Below are 12,173 nucleotides of genomic sequence, written 5' to 3'. Positions count from 1 at the left end.
AAGAAATTTCCAATGGTGCAAGAATGACATCAATCGAAGTTTTCAAACAAATTTTATGACTCCTACAATATGATCTATCTTGATTGACCATCATAACCCAAAAGGATGTCATGTAATCCCTTGTTACTCATGAGGTAGAGGCTAGCAATGTGTGGCCTATGAAGAAGACTCCAGAAGAGTTTATTTGTAACTCATATTGAGTGTTGAAGGAGTCAAATTTAACTATTAGTTGGCTATAAAGCTATGTTATAACAAGGCCATTGGAAGGAAAAGGGATTCCATTCTATTGGAGTAAATTTTGTTAAATAGTAGAGAAGAGTAGCTGACAGTGGATGGAGAGAGGGTAGAAAAGAGAGGGAATGTGTCTTCTAGTATCCCATGATCCATAGGTCTCACTCTTTTTTATTTGCATCATTTCCATTCAAAGGAGTGAGTAGAGAAACCTCACCTTCCAAGTAAGTTTTCTCTCAAAAGGTGTCCACCAGTGATATCTAGTGTTCATTGTGATTAGTGTATTTTTTCATTTCACTTTTATCTATTATCTACATTTTATCTATTACGTGATTAATAAAAAATAATAGAGAATTAATAAATCCAAAAATCTAAGGAAAGTTAACCCTCATTGTATAGATTTCATATTTCACTCTATTTCTTCATCAAATCCATTGTGATGAAGTGTCCATTGGAATATCCATGACAGTTTATGGATCATATTAGCATCAAAGAAGGATTATTTGGGTGTTTTGTGAGAACTTGCAAGGGATACAAATAGGCTTAAGCATAATCGCAAAACTTTATGGGATGTGAATCTATTTTTAATAACCTTCGAAATCCAACCTAGGAAAGATTCCCAAGGTTGGAAGACTAGGTAAAAGGTATCAACTACATTATGAACTTCCTTATGGAATCATTGATAAACAACCTTGGAATAGAGAATACATATGCTCCAAATCAGAAGAAAAATCAAGGGATTGAGAAGAACCAAAGAACGAGTCTAAGAAAGAACTAAAAAAAAAATAAATTGAGTTCAATTGTCATGAACTATACATAGTCCTTCTTCAATATGGGAGAAAAAATTGACATCGAGTTGTATCAAGGTAAGGTTGATACTTTTATATTAAACCACTAGTTTCAGTAGTTAGAGGTTTATTTTAGTGTTCACCGCATAAAGGAGAAATAGAAAAATTCATTTTCCCATTTGGAAATAGAGGGCCATAACCTAACCCAATGGGAAAACCACATTGAAACCCTAAAGCCAGAGGGATATCCTCTAGTTACTAAGTGGGGAGATTTTAAATCTCTCATAAAGTCCCAATTCTATCCCAATGTGTGTCTAGAGGGCTAGGAGATCCAATGGAATTACTTTAGGAAGAGGAAGGGGTAGAGTGTATAGTAGTACACCACAAAATTTAAGAATATGTCAATAATGGTAGGTTATGTCTCATAAGAACCCAAATGTTCTTCTCAAGGATATTAGAGGTTTACACAACCATCTTCAAAAGATAATGATGTTGTTTAAACTTAGAATGGTGGATAAAGCTTGTGTACAAGAATAGAACCTAAAAATCATAGGCTAAAGAAAGGGCATTCAAGTCATTCAAAGTAGAAGGAACAATAGGAAGATTCCAAGGAGGGGGGAAAAGTGGTAAGGGGGAAAGGAAAAATATGTAGAAATTAGGTTGTAGATTTGCAACTGCTCATGCAGTTTTAATCAAAATCACAAGACACAAACCTACTCTACTGCTCTACGAACATTAATTCACAATTTAGAACAAAAATCTTAGACATGAAAGAATAAATAACACACATGTAACAAGTATTTTTATCTAGGGAAAACAATCTACTAAAAAACCCAATGCCTCCTTACATTAATATGATGAATAAAGATGTGCTACAATTTATTTGTTAAACTGAGCACAACCTACAAGTGCATAACCTATCTCTCTTCTCATTGAGAAGCTTTGATCTGGACATAGTCCATTTCTACCTTTTTTGAGCCCTTATTTCCTTGCGTAATTCCTTGAGGAAATAGGCCCCTATTATTTAATAATTTCCCCCAAAATGTTTACGCAATTCCTCAGGGAAAGTGCCCAGAATATTTTGAAATCAGCATCAATTCGTAGTGTTCGTCATTTTGATTCCAATGACACTTTTTTCGCCTCAATCTGATGTCGTATGAAAAATTTATGATGTTCTTATTGTTTGGCTTAATAGCTAAAAAAAAATTAGGTTGGTTGACTGGCCTATAGACTGGGCAGTCATATTGTTGATGTTAGCAAGCCTATTTGGTGTGTATGGACCAATTAGGGCTTTCTAAGTGGCAACCTTGTATAGGTACGAGTTGGAATGTTTTTATTGGTTGGAATGGTTTTGTAATGGTCCAATTAGACGATGCCATGTGGCCCAACTAGAGGCTACCATGTGGCAACTCGTGGTAGGCCAAAAAAAATTAAGAGGTCAGATGGCCTAGGCAGGGATCTAACACATGACCTGCCTTCCAACATCACCGCACCTTACCAATCCTTCTACATTATGGGTCTTAACCCATAGGGTCATGGAATTCATTTAAAGTTTAGTTGGGCACATGTTTGGAGGAGGGGTCAAATGATGAGCCCCAACCCCCAGTCACCTGCAATTCCATATGAAATCGGTGCCAAAATGGAGAGGGACTCGAGGACCAACCCCGACCCCCGAGCATCAGTCTTCCACAAGACCATAGGCAGAGACCAGCGAACGCTCATCAAATAGGGGCTTACAACCAGCCCATCCCTCAATCACAAGACCTACACATGACCTCGGAGAAGTGTTGAGAGGGCTCCAATAGCGGAGGCAGGTGGTTAGCCCCAGTCCCCAGCCACATCGCCCTAATATGACCAACTGCCTGAACATTTTGGTGCCTAAGTCAACAGGGGTAGTTCGTTGGCCCGACACTCAACCTTATGGCCCATGTGGCCACATTTTAGTACTCATAGGGGTTATTGGACAATTTAATGATCTGATAATTTTCACCTTCAGCAGGCAAATTTGTTGATGCTCGAGCGGAAAACAACGTGGAATTGTCACTCGATTAACAAGTTATTCAAGTTTGTAGGACCAATAATAGCATAATGGTTGAGAGAACCATAGGAGGATGATTTTTTGGCCTTTTGGACCTCATGAAGAGTCCAGATAGGGTTTTTTGGCATTCTGGATCCAATGGAGACCTCAATTTACTAATTGGAGAACATATGAAGAGACTTTTTGCAGGTTTGAGTCCATGGGTGCCATGATCAATCAGTGTTTTTGAGTAGTTACTGAAGGCTTTTGAGAATGGATAGGACCTTGTAGGGGTTTTCTAGCCTTGAGATGTTTACTATAGTAGTTGTGACTTGTATGGTATAGCTCATGTTTATCTTTTCTCACTATGTCTTATTGAGGAAAGCTCTCTTTTTGTACTTCAATGTGGAATTGTAGTACTTTCATGCTCATTTTTAGATGGAGTACAAGTTCTTTGTAGGAGAACCCTTTTCTTGTTGATTGTTTCATGACTGATTGTAGGTTGTCATGCCTTTTATAGTGAGAGTTCTTTGTAGGAGAATGTTTCCTTGAAGGGGAAACTAGCCACTCATATTGTTAGCAAACTTTATGTACTCTTCTTCACTGAATATATGAAATGGTCTAGCGGTGTTAGTAGGCCTGGAGATGTAGCCCAAGAGGGGTGAACTCCGTCACCAAAGTTTATGTTGTTTCTCTTCTTTAATGCCTTGATGAGTTAAATGATTATATGTGCTTATTTAGAAGTTCACGTGTGAAATAACTCATTAACCTTGAAGAGACCTTTACAACTTGTGTTTTCATTAGACCCATTTTTACTTGCAAAGTGTCAGAGGACGATCACTTTTTAGGAAGAAAAAATTATCCTCTAATTTCATATCAATTGGTATCAGAGTTGTTTCTAACCAAGTTGCAGTAATGGAAAAGAAGATGGTGACTCTCCAAGATTTAAAGGAGATGAACTTGTCTCTTCGAATGGAGAATGTTGAATTGAGAAGCATGATTGAAATTGTTGAAGAGGAGAAGAAGCATATGCACCTTCAGTTGTAGCAAGTGCTTGAGGAAAAAATTGGTGAGAGTTCCACTCTAGTGACAGAAAAGGATACCTCCAAAGTGAAGCCAGTATGTGGGCATGGTTCAAATAGAGGTTATGGACCTTATGTGGAGAATGATGCATGTGAATTTTCCCAGCATATCAAATATTATCATCATATGCTTGTTGGTAAAAATTGATGGTTTAATTCATCTTCAAATGTGTCATCAGCATCTGAAGCAGAAAATATGGGTGGCAAGTTCAAGGAGGTAATCAGCATCTCAAGTTCAAATCCTTTTGTTTATGTTAATAACACATATTTTGTAGCATTTGAACAACATACTAAAGGCATTGGTATGAAGTTGATAGCTCAGATGGGTTATGAAGGAGGAGGCCTCGGAATCAATGGCCAAGGGATTACTAATCCTATCATGGTGAAAGAGAGACCAAGATATCAAGGATTGGGATATGGTCAAAGAGAGTTTGGAGAATGCTCTAAATTGTTAGAGGAAAAGTAATCATCAAAGGATGATATGTCACACCAAGATGGTGGTGATAATGTCAATTTGTCTCTTAAGAGAGATGAATTCTTCAAAGGACCTTGCATGTCATCGTCTAGTCCACATCATCAAAGTTATAGCCCCAGGGACAAGTATAAATCTCATGGGAATTTTCCAAATGCTGGTAATTTTGATTATTTTTGGGACATGTACCCATGCACTTTTTGTGATGTGGTTGACCATTGTGTGGTTTTTTGTGATCAACGCATGGTGATAGTCAAAATAATGGAGAAAATTCTTGGAATCAAGCATGAAGAACCTCCTTCACATTTGAATACTTCCTTATTGGTGGGAAAGTGAAATTACTTTTGTACCCATTGCAACATGCATGGGCATGGGAATGAAAGATGTTGGAAACTACATCCAAAACTTCGTCCCAAGAAGGATAAAGAGGTTATGTAAACCAATGCAAGGAGCACAACAGGTGGAAAAGACAAGACTGGCATATTTCCTATGGAAACCTTCAAAGCAGAATAGATACATAAATTGAACCCATAAGCCTAGGGGAGGCAAAGATTGGGTAGATTGCTTGTATATTAGTTTGATGCTTTATCAATTGTAAAAGTTTGTTGTTGTCATTACATATTTTTGAGTACTTTTGTAAAGTGAACCAGAATAATAACTATTTTCAACAAGTATGTTTTTCATTGACATGTTATGTTGTTGGCTTGTTTATAAGTCCAAATGTTTAAGGAATTTTGGGATGAACAATGTTTGTCGTCTAGTTTGTCTAAATTTTTGTCATGTACTCACTGATACAAGTGTTCAAGATGAAACTTATTGTGAATGAAATCTTTGTTAAATGATGTACAAAAAATTACTATGTTTTTGTGGACAAAGACAAATGTGTCATTGAATTTTTGCAGCCAGAGTACTTTTGTGTACAAACTTAGTTTGAGGATAGTAAAGCAAAGTTTGAATCAGTGCATGGCAAGCATTGAATTACTTCTGATTTCCAAGGTCGAAAGTCAAATTTGTCTTCAACAATGGAACTTCAAGATGAATTTATTTGAGCTATGAAAGATGGGTTTAAAGAGAATGTTCTGATTCCAATCATCAAGGTTTTTGTTCCTGCATAGTGATAAGAATTGTGGCTTGATTTTTGATAGGACGGTAAGGTCTTCACGTAGAGGATAGGTGGAGTGCCTTGATTGGATCTTGAAGGCACCAATTGAAAACTAACTTTAAGGATTGAATTTTGGGAAAGTTTTGAGTTTTTACCTCATTTTATTTACAAGGAGAAACTAAATTGTGGAGTCCAAAAGTTCCTAGTGGGGAGGTATGATCCAGAGATCAAAATTTAGCTCAAAAATGAAATTTCCCATAATATTTCAAAACTAGTGTCAAGTCGTATTATTTTTTGTTCTGATTCCAACGACACGTGTTTTGCCTCAATCTGATCTCGTATGACAACATTATGATGTTCTGATTGTTTGGCTCAATAGCTAAAAAAATTCCAAGTTGGTTGACTGGGTTGTTGACTGAGTAGTCGTAACACTAATGTTAGTAAGCCTACTAGGCATGTATGGACCAATCAGGGCTTTCCAAGTGTCAGGCTTACACAGGTGCAAGTTAGTGTGTTTTTATTGGTTGGAATGGTTTTGTGGTGGTCGAATTAGAGGATTCTACGTGACCCAACTAGAGGTCGCCACATGGCACCTCTTGGTAGGCCATAATTTTTTTAAGAGGTCGAATGGCCTAGGCAGGGATTGAACACACGACCTTCCTTCCAACACTGTCACACCTTGCCAATCCTTCCACATCGTGGGTCTTAACCCATAGGGTCACGACATGCATTTAAAGTTTAGTTGGGCGCATGTTTGGAGGAGGGGTCGGGCGGTGAACCCCAGCCCCCAATCACCTGCAATTCCATACAACCTCAGCACCAAAATGGAGAGAGACTTGGGGACTAGCACCGGCCCCTGGTCAGCAGTCTTCCACAAGACCATAGACAGAGATCGGCAAGCGCTCAACAAAGAGGGGCTTGGGACCAACCTAGCACTCGGGCACACGACTTGCACGTGAACTCAACGAAGTGTTGAGAGGGATTTGGTGGCGATAGCGGGTGGTTAGCCCTGGCCCCAGACCACATTTCCCTAATGTGACCAACTACCTGGAGGTTTTTGCACCTAAGATGATAGGGGTGGGTCGTTGGCTCGACCCTCGCCCTTATGGCCCATGTGGCCACATTTTAGTGTTCACAGGGGTTATTGGACAATTTAATGATCTGATGATTTTCACCTTCAATGGGTAAAATTGTTGCCTCTCGAGCAAAAAACAAGGCATAATTATCGCTTGATTAACATGTTATTTTATTTTGTAGGATGGATAACAGCAAAATGGTTGTGAGAGCCATAAGAGGATGAGTTTTTGGCCTTTTGGAGCTCAAGAAGAGTCTAGATAGGGGTTTTTTCGACATTCTAGATCCAATGGAGAACTTTATTTACTGATTGGAGGACATATGAAGAGACTTTTTGTAGTTTTGAGTCCATGGGTGCCATGGTCAATTAGTGTTTTGGAGTAGTTATTAAAGGCTTTTGAGCATGGAGAGGACCTTGTAGGGGTTTTCTGGCCTTCAAATGTTTACTGAAACAGCTATCACTTGTATGGTACAAATCATGTTTGTCTTTTCTCACTATGTCTTGTTGAGGAATGCTCTCTTTTTATACTTCAATGTGGAATTGTAGTACTTGTATGCTCATTTTCAAATGGATTACTGGGTCTTTGTAGGAGAACCCTTTTCTTACTGATTGTTTCATGTTTGACTCTAGGTTGTCATTCTTTTTAGAGTGAGAGTTATTTGCAAGAGAATGTTTCCTTGAATGGGAAACTAGTCACTCATATTGTCAGCAAACTTTATGTACTCTTCTTCACTAAATATATGGAGTGGTCTATTTGTGTTAGCAGGCCTAGAGATGTAGCTCGAGAGGGGTGAACTCTGTCACCAAATATTGTGTTGTTTCTCTTCTTGAATGTCTTTATGAGTTAAATATTGATATGTGTTTATTTAGAAGTTCAAATGTAAACTAACTCATCAACCTTGAAGAGACATTTAAAACTTGTGTTTTCATAAGACCCATTTTTACTTGCAAAACATCAAAGGAAGATCACTTTTTAGGAAGGATAATTTCTCCTCCAATTTCAGATCATTATTTCTATTGCAACATCTGTAACTGAGAAGTGTCTAAAAAATAAATTGAATCAATTGTGTTTGCAATTGTCTACTGGGAAAACTATGTTTTTGTTGACTCTACTACCGAGCCTCCTTCTCTGTTGTTAACACTCCTCTGCACTCCTCAGTATCTAACTGACACTGATCCTCCTGCTACTGAATATTGTGGGCCCATGTAGTAAGTTAATGATCCATGAGGAGAATGGCTCAATGGATCCTACCCAAATTTATGTAACTCTTGGACTAAGGATATACGTCGCTCCACCTTACTCCTGGAGGTAGAGTTGCATGTACTCCCTCTACCCACTTGGCTCGAACTGCCCCCTTACTGGAGGTATTTTCTTTAGTGGATATCTCCACACTTCCTCCTATCTGCCTCTCCATTTGTGGTTGCTCCACAACTTCCCGAGGCTCCTTCTAAGGTTTCATGTTGAGAGGTCTAACATGATCCCTTTCAACCACCATATCTCTAGTCTCTACCTTGCTCCTCAGGGCTATGCATGCATCTTCTACCTCAAGTGCATACAGTTTCTTGACTTGAACCTTGATATGCTTCACCTGTCTCGTGGCTATGTGTTTGAGGAATACTTTTCCTTTGTTGAAGATGACATCATAACCACGGTCTTCCAAAATACAACAAAGATGAGGTTTTTCTTTAGGCCTGGAATGAAAATGACATCCTTGAGTCTGAGAGGGGATATAGACTCCCTCTAAAAGGTGATTGTATCAATATTAGTCATGTTGTACCTTCCGTCGTCTCCAAAATCAATATCCATTTGGATATCTTTCTCCTTCAGGTCATAGAAAAAATATCTACACCCATTCATGTGGAATGAGGCACCCGAATCCAAGTACCACACTCTCCCCATCACAGTGTTAGCCATGCATGCAATAAGGGTGAAATCTAGCTCAAACTATGAAGTCAAAGCTTCACCTTCTACTGCTATTGCAAACTCCTTCTTACTATACTTTTTGTGTGAAAACTTAGTAGCATAGTGCTCGAATTCATGACAATTGAAGGATTTAATTTTTGATAAATATTTCTTCTTTCCCTCTTGGTTGGATTCAAACTCACCTTGGTACTTCTTTCCCTTAGCCTTCATTCCTTTTATAACTAGATCAAATTCCTCTTCCTCTTATTTGTATGAGGTCCCATCTCTGGTATTCTGGATTTTTTCCTCCTATTCCAAATCATACCATAAGTGCTCCTTATTTTGTAGTTTCTCCATCTTGTTCAATGAATCTTGATAGTTATGCCAGCTCTTGCGAAGGCCTAGAAGGTATAGGCTTACCAAGTCATCTTCAAGGAGAGTAACACCAACCCTGCCCATTTCATCACGACATTGTGTGAACCTACTCAAATATTGTAGTATAGTGTTATTCTTTTACATATTGATACTTCAAAGTTTATAGGCTTGAGTGCCATCTTCCACTAGTCACTACTATTATTGAAAAATTATGTCAGTGCTTTCCACATCATGAACGAAGTTTATTTTCTTTGGATATTTGAGACAATATGATCTTGTACTCCCTCCAATATTATTCTCCTTACCTTGGCTGCATCTTTCTTCCACTGAGAAAAGTTTTGGGCATCACATGCTTGTGGTTTTGCAACATCTACTTGATGTATTCTGGCAATCCATTGTCATCTAATACCGCCTCCATGTGATCCTTCCATACAAAAAAATTTGAGGTGCCTTCCAAGGCATACTCTAGCCTTAGTCCATTGAAGACCATCTTCTTAGCTCTGAAGAGATCTTGCTACACTGATCTTCAAGTTAGAACCTCTGAGAAACAAATTCGGGTTTCCTACTCTAATGTGAATCTAGCTCTGATACCATGTAGAAATTAGGTTGTATATTTTCAAATTCTCATTAATTTTTAATCAAAATCACAAGGCACAAACCTACACTACTGCTCTATGTACATTAAATCACAATTTAGAACAAAAATCTCAAACATGCAAGAATAAATAACATACATGCAAGTACTTTTATCTAGGGAAAGTAATCTTTTGAAATACCCAATGCATGCTTGCATTAATATGATGAATAGAGATGTATTACAATTTATTTTCTCAATTGAGCACAACCTACAATTGCATAACCTATCTCTTTTCTCACTTGGAAGATCTGACCTAGACTTAGTCCATTTCTGCCTCTGCTTGAGCCCATGTTCCCTTGCAAAATTCCTTGAGGAAATAGGCCCCTATTATTTAGGAATTTCCTCCAAAGTTATTGCGCAATTCCTCAAGGTTGATCAGCTAACCAATGTTGAAAATGCAGCAAGAAAATTTAGTTTTGACTTTGCCTTGGTCAAACTAAATTTAAATTCAAATTTCAATTTCAACATAATACTTGGAGGTAGTTAACTTAGGCAAAATGGCTCTTGTCACTCAGTTAACTCAGTAAATTCAAGTTGGAGACACTTGATTTCAGTTTTACATGATTGATTTCTAATTTGTAGCAATATATTTCAGTTAATTTGAGTTGTTTTCAGTTTAAGTAGTTCTAACTGTTAGAAGAATTAGTGGAGGTCAAGTTGTGGGTGTGTAACTTTTTCCAAACTGAGTGATCATCTAGTTAATTGATTAATCAACCTAAAATAATAGTTTCATTTAGAGAAGTCGAGTTACCGAGTTGAGATTGGAGTTCAAGGGTTGTGTACTTTCAGTTGTAAGCTAATCCAAGTTCTACAGGTGGTGCATGTAGTCAAAGGATTGGCCTATGGTAATTGTGTGATTCCTTGGTGTGAAATTCCTAAATAATAGGGGAAATTTACCAAGGGAAAAATGCAAGGAAATAGGATCTTGGGAAGGCTTGAAATTGGCTAAATTTTGGGTTAGGTTTAATCAGTCATGCAAAGAGATAGTTTATACTAGTGCAAGGTGTGCTTAGGCTTGAGCAAGCATTGTATTTTTTCTCTATTCTCTTATTAATGCAATACATATAGTAAGGGATTTTGAGGAATTTATTTTCCCTAGATATATGTGTGTATGTTTGATGTTTCCTTTTGCATGTCAATTATTTTTATTTTATATGGTGAATTAACTTCCGTAGATGAGTGGATTCTTCCATTAGTGGTTGGTTTATTCATTAGGTATCTAATGGAAGAATGGTTTGTCTGAATGGCTCGGCAAGCCAGCCTGCAGATAGACCAACACACGACAGATCTGCAACAGAGCTCTCACTTGATTCGCTCCATGCACAACTCTGGGGGGGTTCGACCCCCCCGTCTTTTACGCCTTTCATTTTCAGCAGCATCCCTATGGAAACCCCCAACTTCCCTACCAGCTCCAGATCTGAGGGAACCAGCCACGAATTGGAGCCAAAAGAAACTGAATCAGCGAGGCACAATCCCAAATGACACAGTGAGCAAGAATCGTCCCCATGCAAACCCATCCCAAAGGAGATACCAAGACTAATCATTGAAGATCCATGGATAGACGAATATAGAGACCACATGAGCCAACATGCCCTGATCTGCAGATTCATGGGGGTTCGACTGAATGAAAAGGCTCTATGCTAGTGGATAAACCAGAAATGGAAACCTAAAGGGGATTTCGAGCTCCAGTTGGGATCAAGAAGCTTTTTCACCGTCATCTTCGCCCACAAGGAAGACCGAGATCGTATCTTCGAAGGAGGACCATATTTCTACAACTCTGCTGGACTATACGTCACGTATTGGAGGCCAAAATTCGCTCCAGAACGGGAGGATTTCAAAAAAGTTCCAGTATGGATTCGCCTTCACTCTATGCATGTGGATTACTGGAACAAGCGAATCTTGGAGGCCATAGGAAACAAGTTGGGAGTCTTCATCAAAGCCTCAGATCTAACATCACAAGGTAAGTACACGGCTTATGCTAGAATCTATGTTTACTTGGATATTTCAGGACCCCTCCCAGGCCATATGGAGCTAATCCACAGAGGAGTGCACTGGAAGCAAACCATTGATTATGAAAATATCCCCTTGAGATGCCGAACCTACCGCCAGCATGGACATCTCAGCCACGGATGCCCTGTCAATCAATCACAGCCCAAAGCACAATAGGAACAAGGGGAAACTCCAGCTCCTGGCTTCACCCCTGTTTCAAGAAAGAATAAAGGGAAGAGAAGCAAAAAGGCTCCAAAACAACCCACCAACACTACCCCCACCAATAAGACCCCCACCCAGCAAAATAGCTTTGAAATTCTGGGCAATCTTGACTCATCGGAGCACCCAACAGCTCCTCAGGCCCCCACTGATCATAATCTAACAGATTCAAGCCAACCCACGCCTACCACCAAAGCCCTAAGCTCAATCTCTGACCCAACCCATGCCCAGGCACCGCAACACCATCAGGACTCCTCTTCCCTCCAGAATACCACCAGCCAAA

This window comes from Pinus tabuliformis, chromosome 7 (genome assembly GCF_031772625.1).
Source record: "Pinus tabuliformis cultivar Carrire ecotype Pingquan chromosome 7, CPIR1, whole genome shotgun sequence".
Classification (NCBI taxonomy): Eukaryota; Viridiplantae; Streptophyta; class Pinopsida; order Pinales; family Pinaceae; genus Pinus; species Pinus tabuliformis.
This window is presented reverse-complemented; position numbering follows the sequence as displayed.